Consider the following 11,949-nt stretch of genomic DNA (forward strand, 5'->3'; position numbering starts at 1 on the left):
TTTGACTTTTAACTAACATACCGGCTTCTAAATTATAATCACTTTACGCTAATGATTAAGTTTAGACATCATCTCTATTAATCAGGCAAATGAATGTCATAGAAGATGAACATTCTACGCAAAATGTTCGGACACCAAAGCACATGGAAAATTGAAGAGACTTGGTCGCTGAAATGCTTGATCAGCTGGAAGAGGTCTTTTGATTGACACGTGAAACCATGTGCACCAGCTGTGAAGGTGTAAAAGGCAAATGCTTAAAACATCCCATGATCAACTAAATTATTAGTCGTGAGAACTGTTGTCTGGAAGATCAAAATTAAATTAAATTGTTGTGTGGATCAAGGTTTCAAATCGTGGTCGTGTTTTCGGTCATTTTAGATTTACGGTGATTGTGGCTGTCACGGGCACTATTGGACGCTATTACGGGTGTAGCGGGTAACTCGGACGGCGGCAAAACAACTATTTCACAGGTACTATCACGTTTTCGGACCGTGATTTGAAACCCTGGTCTGGATTGGATGATCAATTCAGATGGGAGACGCATGTTTCTAAACTTTTTAATTTATTCTTTTATTAATTATTGGAGGATTGTTAATATATTCTTTTAGATTAGAGGAAGTTTGTCAATCTGACTAAATCAATTAGACAGTAAAACTACCGACGAAATCTTAAAATACATTTAAATTGCAAACACCTTTGCATTTGAACCAAAAGCAACTAATAACTACTCCGCAAATCTGAAAGGCTAGGCATATGAAGACACCATTTTCTTATTTGGTTAATGTTTCAAATACTATTGTAGACACTAAATTTTATCCGAATTCTCATTCGGTCTTTTTAATAGTAGTATATTTTATTATTACTTAATTACTTTAATTGGTATTATTAATATTATTTTTAATTAGTATCATTGTTTAGGAGTTTATTATACTTGTTAAATTATGGTTTCACTGAACATTTCAATAGCGGCTTTTTTTTACTCCTATAGCAGCGTTTATAAGTGTCACAAAAAAGCTTCCCAAAGCAAACAATAGTGCCACAAAAAATGCTGCTAAAATTAACACCGCAAACATTAGTGGCATTTGTAAATAAAAAACGTCGCTATATACCATAATATTTAGCGGCGTTTTATATGCTATGATATGTAGTGGCATTTTGGAATAAAATAACGCGATGTACTATGATATGTAGTGGCGTTTGTTATACTAAAACGCCGCAAAATGTTAACCATATAGCGGCGTTTGAGAGCCAAAAACGCCACAAATGTGTAGTCCTTTAGTAGCGTTTTTCATCTTAAAATGTCACTAGTTGAATTTATTTTACAAATGTTGTTTGTACTGTTTATAGCCCAAATTTAATATATATCATGTAACAATATTCAATAACAACCTTGTTACGACTCGAATTACGTAAAAAAAATACTTAACACCATAAATAAATTAAAATTTACAAACATTCAAGTGAAATGTAATGTAGTTCAACATTAAGTGAAATGTAATGTAGTTCAACAACTAGAATAAACATTACATGAATATAAGAAATCACCTAGGGTGGTGAATTTCGCGTTTGATTTTGTTGCATCATATGCCTCACAACTTCAAGTTGTTTTTGAAGTTCATCATATTTTCTCTGATATGTTGCTTCCCTCTCTGCTTCTCTCGCTTCAACTTCGGCTTTCAATTGAGCAAATTTTTCATCCACTGCAATTAATTGTTGTTTTAATCAAATAACTTCTGATTGAGAAGACTGACTCTATGATGACATGTACTAAGACAATCCAGATCCAAAATATTTGGATGGGGTAACGAATGACCCCTATCAGCGAACTCTACCATATCTTTCGGGACTAAAAAGCAATAACTTGATTTTCATTCTCGTCCACATTAATGGAACCATGAGATGATCCCGTAGCTTCATACTACATCCTTTTATCACTCAACTTTTCCTAATAATCAATTAAGAATTTAGAACGAATTCTAACATTATTTAATAATATGTTATATGTTGAAAACATTTTGATATTTCGATATAACAAATTAAGTTAAATGAATTTTAAGATTTTCTAAAAAGATTTTCTAAGTATATTCGATATAATTATTCGAATATCAAAATATTACTCCAAATCTTTCAAACGTCATTTTTAATCCTTACTCAAGTGTAAAATTAAGTTTTAATCTTAAAATAATTTCAAAACGATTTTACAAAATATTTCGAACTTCAAAGCCAAAAATTCCAAATTGCTCAGAGGGAACCGATTCCCCCCTAAATGGTTTGGCTCCGAGAATTCTAGTATGCTCGGAGGGAACCGATTCCCCCCACTGTTCAACAGTTGAAATATTTGAATTTTACACTTAGGGAACCGATTCCCCCCACGCTCCAAGTTGTTTTATTAATTGATTTCACACTAAAATGGTTATATTATCTTCATTAATGATCCCCAACGTTCAGAAGTGATTCAAGGTGTATTTAAGCAAGCTTAGAAGCCATTGATCAAGAACAAGAAACATCAATCAACTAGAATCAAGAGAGAATCAAAGAGAAAGCATCAAACCTCAAGTTTGAGCATTTCAAGCCTATTTTTCATTCAATATTCATTTTGCTTTCCAGAACACTTATTGTGCTCAATTGTATTCATTCTTGAGTGTTCTTTTCTTTGTTCTAGAATTGTGCAAACAATCTATCTTGTGAGGATTTCCTTGTAAGTTTGCAAATTTGTATTGTTCTCTTTGGGAGAGAGTGTTCTCAAGAATTTGGGGTATAATTCTTGAGGGTTTGTAAGGTTACTCTTTGTCCTCAAAAGAAAGACAAATTAGTGAATTTGTGGAAAATCCTTAGTGTGGATAGCTAAGGTAGTGGACGTAGACTTTGGTTGAGAAAGTCGAACCACTCTAAATCGCTGTGCAATTTCTTTCAATTTTCTGCAAAAGCTTCCACCAAAATTTTTATTGCCAATTCACCCCCTTCTTGGCCGATTCCATCAATCGATTAACTCAACAATTGGCATCAGAGCCTAACTCATTTGAAGGTTTAATCGCCGCTTGAGTCGATTCGGAAAGAGTTACATCGATAATCAAAGTCATCAATGGCCTCTACTTCCAACCTCGACTCCGGTCTTGATTCGATGCCCGTCAACAAGCCTCCTTTCTTCAATGGGGCTAATTATGCCTATTGGAAAAATAGGATGATGTACTTCATTCAAGCAAGTGACATGGGAGCATGGAATGTCGTAGAAGAATGATACTTCAAGCCTCTCACTCATCCAAGATTATGGAGTGAAGGAGAGATAAAAATATTCCAGCTCAACTCCAAAGCCATCCATATCATATTTTGTGCTCTTGGACCAGATGAATACAGAAGAGTTTCATCTTGTACAACCGCTAAAGAAATATGGGAAAAACTTTAAGTCACTCATGAAGGTACCGATGAGGTAAAGAAATCTAAAATTAGTATTCTAACGCATAGCTATAAAAATTTTAGGATAAAACCAAATGAAGATATCAAAGCTATGACGGATAGATTCTCAACGATTGTCAATGGTCTCAAATCATATGGAGAGATCATTTCAAATGAAAAGCTTGTGAGGAAGTTAGTCTACTCCCTCCCAAAATCGTGGCAATCAAAGAAGACGGCAATCATCGAGTCTAAGGATCTAACGTCCTTAACTCTTGAAGAGCTAATTGGTTCACTCCTCACTCATGAAATGATGCTTGAAGATGAGTGGACCTTGATAATATTGAAGAGACACCAAAGGAGAAGGAGAAGAAGAAAAACATTAGAGTTGCTCTCAAATCCACAAAAAATGAGAGTGATTCGGATGAAGATGACGATGACGATGACAAGGAAATGGCATTGTTTGCCAAACGGTCCAGAAAAATGATGAGACCTTACCGAGGAAGAACATTCAAACGAAATGAAGGCCTCAAAAATGAACCAAAAGAGAAGGACCCAATTATTTGCTATGAATGCAAAAAGTCGGGGCATGTCAAATATAATTGCCCATAATTGAATAGAAAGGGTCAATCAAAGAATAAGCACAAGGCTCATGTGGCTACATGGAGCGATGAAGAAGGTTCCGATGAAGAGGAACAAGAAGTAGCAAACTTGTGCTTGATGGCATTCGGGGAAGATTCTAAGGTAACCTCTAACTTATCTGATTTTGATGATTTATCCTATGATGAGTCATTAGAAGAATATAATGGGTTGGCTTCGGATTATGAGAAATTATTTTTAAAATATAAAAATGATGTTTCAAAATTGAAAAATGAAAATAAACTCATATCCAAAACCAACAACGATCTTGAAAGTAAAATCAAAGATTTGCAAATCAAACTAGAAGAGTTTGAAAAGAAAATTTTGGATTTGCAAAATTTACTTTCAAAGGTCAATGATGATCATCAAAAGAAAATTGATGATCTTAAAACTTCTTTTGATAAAGTTGGAACAAAACGTTTTGAAAATAAAGAAAATTCAAAATTTAACTTTGTTAGAAAAAGTTTTAAAAACTACAATCATAGATGTCCCCAAAGAACCTCTAATGGAAAAATCGTTAGAAGTATATGGGTTCCTAAAGAGCTCATTACTACTAAAGATAAGGATATCCTACACAAATGGATACCTAAGGGGACTAGGATTTTGGAAACTAATGAATATGGACCCAAAAGAATTTGGGTGCCAAAAATTAGAAATTAATCTATGTTTGTAGGAAAAGGAGCATTGCTACAAGGCACGGGAAACAAATCTAAATTCATGGTACCTTGATAGTGGATGCTCAAGACACATGACCGGAGATAAAAACTGGTTCATTGAGCTTAACGCCAAAAATGGAGGAGAAGTGACTTTTGGTGATGATTCAAAAGATCACATTGAAGGTATTGGTACTATTGGTAATACCTCTTCCATTCAAATTAAGAATGTTTTATATGTGAATGGATTAAAGCATAATCTATTGAGTATTAGTCAATTTTGTAATAATGGATTCAATGGCATGTTTGATATTAATGGTTGTAAAGTCATTGACATTGCATCTAATCGGATTATGCTTGTTGGTCATAGAATAGGAAACATATACATGGTGCATTTAAATTCTATTGATATGACTAATTTGTGCCTAGTTGCTAAGGATGAACATGATAGTTGGTTATGTCATAGGAGACTAGGACATGCTAGTATGAGTGTTTTGCAACGGTTAATTCAAGGTGATTTAGTTCGAGGGTTGCCTAAGCTTAAATTTGATAATGATAAAATCTGTGATGCTTGTGCTAAAGGAAAACAAAAGCGATTTTCTTTTAAATCCATTAATGATGTATCAACTAGTAGAGTATTACAATTGATCCATATAGATCTTTTTGGGCCAACTAGGACTACTAGCTAGGGTGGAAAACAATATGCATTTGTCTTGGTAGATGACTATTCTAGATATACTTGGGTTCTATTCTTAATTACTAAAGATGAAGCATTAGAAAAATTCATCACATTTTCAAAAGTAATCCAAAACGATAAAGGTTACTCTATAACTAGTGTTAGGAGTGATCATGGCACTGAATTTGAAAATCTTGGATTTACTGAGTTTTGTAATTCTAATGGTATTAGTCACAATTTTTCAGCACCTAGAACCCCTCAACAAAATGGAGTTGTTGAGAGGAAAAATCAAACTTTAGAAGAAATGGCTAGAACCATGGTTTGTGAAAATAATTTGCCAAAATATTTTTGGGCGGAAGCCACAAATACCGCTTGTTATGTTGTAAATCGAGTAATGATTAGGCCAATTTTAAAGAAAACTCCATATGAAATTTTCAAAAATAAAAAGTCTATCATTATCTATTTTCATCCTTTTGGATGTAAATGTTTTGTTTTGAACAACGGTAAAGAAAACCTTGGCAAATTTGATGCTAAAAGTGATGAAGGAATTTTTCTGGGTTATTCCTTAAATTCTAAAGCTTATCGAGTATTTAATAAAAGAACTTTAGTTGTAGAAGAGTCTATACATGTTGTTTTCGATGATAATCCCCTTTCGAGGAAGGATTTTTGTGTTAACGATGATATATGGATTATAAATATAAATGACGTTAGGCATGACGTTGGAGAATCATCATCAAATGAATAAACGAAAGATGAGGAAAATCATGATCCACTCGAGAATCCAACCATTGAAGAAAGGGAAGTATCTTATCCAAGAGAGTACAATTATGTCAAGGATAGTGAGATTATAGGTGATCCATCCAAAAGGGTAACAACTCAATCTTCTCTTAGAAATATTGGTAATTATGTTGTATTTATTTCATGCATAGAGCCTAAGAATATTAAAGAAGCATTAAATGATGAACATTGGATTATGGCTATGCAAGAAGAATTAAATCAATTTGAGAGAAGTAAAGTATGGACATTAGTTGAAAGGCCTAGTAATAAATCTACTGTAGGTACTAGATGGGTGTTTAGGAATAAGCTTGATGAGAGTGGTAATATAGTGAGAAACAAGGCTAGCCTTGTTGCTCAAGGGTATACTCAAGAAGAGGGCATAGACTATGATGAAACATACGCTCCCGTAGCTAGGATGGAAGCAATTAGAATGTTATTAGCATTTTCATGTTTTCATGAATTTAAATTATATCAAATGGATATTAAAAGTGCATTTTTAAATGGTTTTATAAAAGAAAAAGTGTATGTGGAACAACCTCCAGGTTTTGAAGATTCAAAATTTCCGGATCATGTTCTTAAATTGACAAAAGCACTTTATGGTTTAAAACAAGCTCCAAGAGCTTGGTATGAAAAATTATCAAACTTTTTAATTGAAAAAGGTTTTTCAAAAGGGAAGGTTGACACTATATTGTTTTTAAAGCACAAAGGTAAAGATTTATTAGTAGTTCAAATTTATGTTGATGATATAATATTTGGTTCTACTAATGATGTTCTTTGCTAAGAATTTTCTAAGCTAATGCAAAGTGAGTTTGAGATGGGCATGATGGGGGAGCTCTCATTTTTCTTGGGACTCCAAATCAAGCAAAGAAAAGATGGCATCTTCATCAATCAAGCTAAGTACGTCAAAGATATGCTCAAGAAGTTTGGACTGGAAAATAGGAAACCTCATGACACTCCAATAAGCTCTTCTACAAAGCTTGACTTGGATGAAGGAGGTAAATGTGTAGATGTTAAATTATATAGGTCAATGATTGGATCTCTACTTTATCTAACTGCAAGTAGACCTGACATTATGTTTAGTGTTTGCTTATGTGCTAGATTCTAATCATGCCCTAAGGAATCACATTTACTAGGTGTTAAGAGAATCTTTAGATACCTTAAGGACACTCCTAGTTTAGGACTTTGGTATCCTAGAGACTCTAGCTTTAGCTTGCATGCCTTTTATGATGTGGATTATGGAGGATGCAAATTAGATAGGAAAAGCACCTCCGGTACTTGCCAATTCCTTGGAAATATGTTGATTTCTTTGTTTTCAAAGAAACAAAATTGTGTTGCATTATCTACCATTGAAGCCGAATGCATTTCAGCTGGTAGTTGTTGTGCACAAGTTTTATGGATGAAACAACAACTTTTTGATTATGGAATTGAAATAGGTATCATTCCTATCAAGTGTGACAATACTAGTGCTATTTGTCTCACTAAAAATCCCATCCAACACTCTAGAACTAAGCACATTGAAATAAGACATCACTTAATTAGAGATCATGTCACTAAGGAAGATGTAGTTCTAGAATTTGTTGATACTTTGCACCAATTAGCGGTTATCTTTACAAAACCTTTAGACAAGGAAAGATTTTGGACACTTAGGAGAGAATTAGGTTTGACCAATCTATCTTCACTTAGTGTTTAAAATAATTTTAGCATTTTTTAGACTAAATGAAAAATGCTTAGAAAAGTAATTTTTTTTTATTGCATTCATTGCTATTAGTTAGGGGGAGTTTATGATTCTTGATTAAAATTAACTTTATGTTCAAATATTGTTTAAAGATTAATTTGATTGTTTGAACATGATTAATTTTTCATTGCCCGATTAATTCTCAATATATGAGTTGCCAATACCACTAGAGAAAGTTAATTTAGCATTTTGTGTGTTTAAAATCGGATTTTAGCATTTTGGTACAGAGGGAATCGATACCCTCATGAGGTAACCGATTCCCCCTTTGAAGGGGAACCGATTGCCCCCTAGGGGAATCTATACCCCCCTAGGGGAATCTATACCCCCCTGGGGTTCTGGAATTTAACATGGGCAGAACACCCAAAAATCCTAAAACCCTCTTCTTTCTCTCATTGTCGCCGTTCTTCCCCTCTACTCTGTCAAATCTCCATTTTGCCTCGAATCAATGATTTTAATCGGAATTCACTTCAAATATCATCTTCTAAACTTGCTAGCACATTAAAATTGTGCAAACAACATCAAAATCCACTCAATCTCATCTTTCAAGGTAAATTTTTCTAAACTCTCTATTTCATTGATTTTGAACATAGGACTAGTTTTAATTAGTTCTAGATAGAAATAGTGATCGAGAATTGATTGTTTAGTGATTAGAAACCAGATATTACAACTAATTTCATTAAAAACACAAGAATTTTCAAAAATTTAGAAATTTTTGAAATAAAAAAAATGTTTTTTAAATTATTGTGTTTTAATTGAATTATGTTGTTATGAAAACTATACATATATTGTTTTTCAAAATCTTATTTTTCAATAGTTTTCAAAAACTTTGCCCATTAGGATTGATTTAGAGAACCTTGAAATATTGAGGACTCAATTGAGTTTTGGGATTGATTGAATTGCATACATGTGTTTTCTAAATTGCAGGTTATCCATTCTATTCCAATTTTCTAAATCATGTCCAATCCTAAACGTGCTAGGTCATCATCTAGTTGCTCACACCGTCAACCAAATCTACCTCTAAATCCTCCTCCTATTCCTGAAATTCCAATTCCTAATCCTAATCAAGTTGATCCCAATCTAACTATCCAAAATTCATGCTTCAATCATTCTTGTCCTAGAAATCATCATTTTTGGTATTATCAATATTTCGAGTCTTACAAAATTAGAGAAGAATGTATGTCTTCTCGTCAAGCTATGTTAGATATTAATTTTAAATATCTTCCTCTTTTACAAGGGTGGAAATTTGATAAACTTTGTGGCCTTGAACCTATAGTTTACCATCAACTTGTTCGCATCTTTTATTCTAATGCTGTTTGTGTCAAAAACTGAGCTCAAACTGAAACCATAGAAGTTCGTTCCTACCTCCTAGGACAATTCTTACATATTAACTCGGCTTACATAGCCAAGGCATTAGGATTAGATACGATGGTATTTCAAATGAAAAACAAATTTTAGGTTCTCGTTATAAAAGAATGGATAATGTGAGTGTCTTAGACCTTCATGAATGTTTTCTTCATCTAATGATTTCTTGGTGGTTTCGACCATCCGGAGGTCGTTATTCTACTCTTAGAGCCTTGGATCTTTGGTGGTTACATTGTTTCAAAAACAGTATTAAAATAAACATATCTCATATCATTTTTGCTGAAATTGTTGAAACCGTAAATCTTGTTCCTAACAAGAAACTTTGTTCATCTCTAGTTTACGGTTGCATTTTGAGTAATCTTTTTACTAAAGCCGGGCTTAGAGTTGGTCTAGATGCCTCCTTTACTCTAAAGAAACAAATTAATCTTCTTTCCTTAACGAGAGCGGGGTGGATAAACGATAAGGAAACCGGTGAATGGGTTCGATCTTCTGAAAATACTCCGGGAGCTAGTTCTTCACGAGCTCCACCAGAAGCTGACGATGATCTCGAGCTTGAACAATTAATGCAAGACATCGATGAAGCCGAAGATGAGCCTGAACAGCCCGAGGAGCAAGCACAACAAACGTATCAAATGCCTTCATATTTTCAATCTTTTATGGAGACATTCGATTTTCGATATGCTACCATGGATTCGCGATTTACTTCTATAGAGTCTCATTTATCCACAATGGGAGCTCAATAATTAGAAATTCTCCGAGAGATGCGCACAAACAACGGTTCGATGAATGAACGTATTTATGCACTCTCACATGAGATGGCTGCTATGCGAGCTCGTTTTCCTCCTCCCGATCCGGATGTTTGATTCTGTGTTTAGCTTTAGAACTTTGAACTAAAAGATTATTGTTTCAACATTTTGAATATTTTGGAATGTTTGATTTTGTGGATTGTTAGACTTTGGATTTGTTTGAATGTTTGAATTTATATATTTGGTTTACTTCATTGCATCATTTACATCATGTTAGATATATGACCAATTTTGCCATGTCACATTAATTATGAATATTGATTATGAAACTAATGGCTAACGTTTCTCTTGATTGTGATCTTAGCAGCTTAAACTATAATCAAATTGGCTAAATGATTTCAAAAAACCTTGTTTAAAATATTTTACGAGTCTTTTTGATTTAACAAAAAGGGGGGAGAAGTGTTAAATGGGAGAAGTGTTAAAGTAAGGGTTAAATGGGAGAAGTGTTAAAGTAAGGGGTAGTAATTTTTCAAAAACGTCGTTTTTGATTTCAAAATCTTAAAATTACTAAAATGTTTTGTTATATCAAAAAGGGGGAGATTGTTGAAAACATTTTGATATTTCGATATAACAAATTAAGTTAAATGAATTTTAAGATTTTCCAAAAAGATTTTCTAAGTATATTCGATATAATTATTCAAATATCAAACTATTACTCCAAATCTTTCAAATGTCATTTTTAATCCTTACTCAAGTGTAAAATTAAGTTTTAATCTTAAAATAATTTCAAAACGATTTTACAAAATATTTCGAACCATTTCAAAGCCAAAAATTCCAGATTGCTCAGAGGGTACCAATTCCCCCTGAATGGTTTGGCTCCGAGAATTCTAGTATGCTCGGAGGGAACCGATTCCCCCCAGGGGGTACCGATTCCCCCCACTGTTCAACGGTCGAAATATTTGAATTTTACACTTAGGGAACTGATTCCCCCTATGGGGTACCGATTTTATTAATTGATTTCACACTAAAACGGCTATATTATCTTCATTAATGATCCCCAACGTTCAGAAGTGATTTAAGGTGTATTTAAGCAAGCTTAGAAGCCATTGATCAAGAACAAGAAACATCAAGCAACTAGAATCAAGAGAGAATCAAAGAGAAAGCATCAAACCTCAAGTTTGAGCATTTCAAGCCTATTTTTCATTCAATATTCATTTTGCTTTCAAGAACACTTATTGTGTTCAATTGTATTCATTCTTGAGTGTTCTTTTCTTTGTTCTAGAATTGTGCAAACAATCTACCTTGTGAGGATTTCCTTGTAAGTTTGCAAATTTGTATTGTTCTCTTTGGGAGAGAGTGTTCTCAAGAATTTGGGGTATAATTCTTGAGTTTGTAAGGTTACTCTTTGTCCTCAAAAGAAAGACAAATTAGTGAATTTGTGGAAAATCCTTAGTGTGGATAGCTAAGGTAGTGGACGTAGACTTTGGTTGAGAAAGTCGAACCACTCTTAATCGCTGTGCAATTTCTTTCAATTTTCTGCAAAAGCTTCCACCAAAATTTTTATTGCCAATTCACCCCCCTCTTGACCGATTCCGTCAATCGATTAACTCAACATTATACTATTTTCATTGTAAGAGGATTGTTTATTATCGTGAAACCGCTAGTCTTTATTAGAATGATTTTTTTTTGACATTTATCAATTAAAATTGATCGGTAGAAGATTAGCATTGAGTGTAATCACATCTAAGTAAGTAGCTAGAACACGTGTTTCTATCTCAATAGGTTGGCCGACATCGTTACTCGAAACTTTCACACGATCCCCAAGAGGAAGTTCGTATAATTCCTTTATTATCGTGAAACCACTAGTCTTGCACCTTTGACCATTTTTCAGCTACATAAGAAATAATTTATTATAATTTTTCAAAATTAAGTCAATAAAAAAATCAACCACTATTTAAACAAAGTATCAAA

This window comes from Hibiscus syriacus, unplaced genomic scaffold, assembly GCF_006381635.1.
Source record: "Hibiscus syriacus cultivar Baekdansim isolate YM2019G1 unplaced genomic scaffold, ASM638163v2 tig00002793_pilon, whole genome shotgun sequence".
Taxonomy (NCBI): Eukaryota; Viridiplantae; Streptophyta; class Magnoliopsida; order Malvales; family Malvaceae; genus Hibiscus; species Hibiscus syriacus.